The following is a 2,405-nucleotide window of genomic DNA, read 5'->3' on the forward strand; positions in this document are numbered from 1 at the left end:
TTTTTGAAAATAATCATAAAATAAAACACAAAAGAAAAGGCTACATCACACACATCATGCCCACCAGTGTGATCCTGGTGTGTAATACACACATACAATGTAAGCTGAGGGATGTTTCCTGGGGGAATAAAATCACACTGGACAGACTCAGAAAATTTCAGGTTGCTTATTTAATAGCAAGTCATCCTCTCCTGTTTGTCCTTTCTGGGGTCAGGCAAGTGACAAGTCATTCATGGAAGGCTGTGATTAAAGATACTGACTTTAACCAACTTTTGCTGTAAGGCCCATTTTTTGGTGATGTGGCTCACAGTGCAGATAAGTTATGTCCAAGATTCACTTACTGTCTTCTGTTTATAAGAACGATATCCGCCCACAGCTGTTCAGAGCTCCAGGATTATGGCACTGAATGAGGAGCTAAGACCAACAAACAGGACTGACAGAAAGATGTGCTCTGAGAGACACACTACGACACAATGAAGAGAAGGCCGTAGAGAGATGATACCACGCCTTCCATATGAATACCTAAAGTTACTGATGTAGGTTACCTTGCAGCTCTTGCACACGATTGATTATGGAGGGTTTACAGACAAGTTTAATGCCGTGTGTGAGTGTCCAAAGGTAATTCAGTATTAGTGCACACAAAAGAAGTCAAAGATTTTGATTGGAAAACCAGAGGTGTAGTCTCAGAAATCTTCTCTGAGACAAGGGAGAAGAGACAGAGAAGCAAAATATCAAAATATCCACAATTAGCAGGTGCACAGTACAGTTTCTGGGCTAACAGATATAAGATTGGTTTATTCCAGGATAACAATGCAGGAAACTGTATGTTTTTGATGAGTATGGAAATATGGTGAACCATATGGTACAGCTCAACTTCTCTGTCACCAGATCTCAACTCAAATGGACACCTATGGGAGATTTATAGACAGTGCTCTCCACCAGCATTAAAAAACACTAAATGAGAGGAAATCATTTGGAAGTTTTTGGTGTTCATGAACTCCAGAGTTCAGAGTCAAGATGCACTGAAGCTGTTCTGGAAGCTTGTGGTCTTTTATGTGACATTTTATGTTGGTTTTGTAACTTCAGTCTGTAACTTCAGAGGTACAGCAGTATGTTGAGGACACAGAGTGATGGCATTACTGTGGAGCTGTCCATGGTACCAAAGTGTCAGCGAGGCAGTAGTGAGTGCAGATTATGATTAAGATGGAGACAACCGTTAGGCTGAGAATGTCTGTGATGCATCAGCTAACCAGAGTAAAACACAGAGTAACATACAGTCATTAGCTAGAGAAAAAAACTGAGTCAGACTGCAGGAAAAGTGGACTGGGACACAAGAAGAAGAGACTTTGGTGTTAATGGCAGCAAAAACTATTGCCCCCACAGGGCCAATGCATTTTTATTACGCTGAACTAGAAAGAAATGGCCAGAAAATCCCTTGTGGGTACAGCCCAGCAAAACATAATGCACGGATGTCTAGCGGACTAGTGCGGTATTTAGATGAATTCAAGCCAAAACATAAAGGGCAAATGGTGGAGAAAATAGATTTTTGCTGCCATTCTATTTACATGGTTTGGACTCTGAGATCCTTAACCTCCAACACAAAGACCCAGATCAGAACTGAATAAGTTAATTTATTCTGTACATGAAAACTTTTACAACTTTTACCGGTGTGTAGATGTAGTGTATAAGAACTTACACATACCAAAATACTATTGCCTACTTAACATTATGCTAATGCTAGCTCTAAGTTTAGGTAATACATATGTCCAATCGACGTTTTTCTCTTTCTGGATGTATTCTATTTTTATTTGTTGATGGAATAAACTGTAATTCCCTTCGGATATCAAAAAATGTATCATATTTTACAAATCAAGTCCAGTATTATTCTCCTGCAGCAAGTGAGCAGTCACTGTCTAACATCAGATGAAAATACAACCATACATGTAAATGTAAATGAATGAAAAACAATATATATCATCATTCAAATCAACTGACATTCCTTCCTTGCGTGTTGAAATCTCGATCCACTGTTTCTGTGTCTTTAAAGGAGTCATCTCCTTTCATGTTCATGTAGGAAATTCACTATTATTATGTAATATCTTGCAGCAACATCCATTCAGTGTTACTATATTCAGCCGCGGTGAGCCAAATATATCTACACACTGTGAGCTGCAATAACAAATTCCAACATGGAAATGGGCATCAAAAGTTTTGCATCAGAACAGATGAGAACCTCAAAACATTTTGCACACATGTTCCTTAACCCAGAATGACTTTTGCAGATTGACACATAAATAAAATATGGCACATAAATACAGAGCTGCGAAAAACCACAACGATGCCATTGATCTTATCGACTCAGGGTTGTGCACAAAAATAGATTGAACTATTAAAAAAATGAGCAT

The sequence above is a fragment of the Dicentrarchus labrax genome, unplaced genomic scaffold (assembly GCF_905237075.1).
Source record: "Dicentrarchus labrax unplaced genomic scaffold, dlabrax2021, whole genome shotgun sequence".
Lineage (NCBI taxonomy): Eukaryota > Metazoa > Chordata > Actinopteri > Moronidae > Dicentrarchus > Dicentrarchus labrax.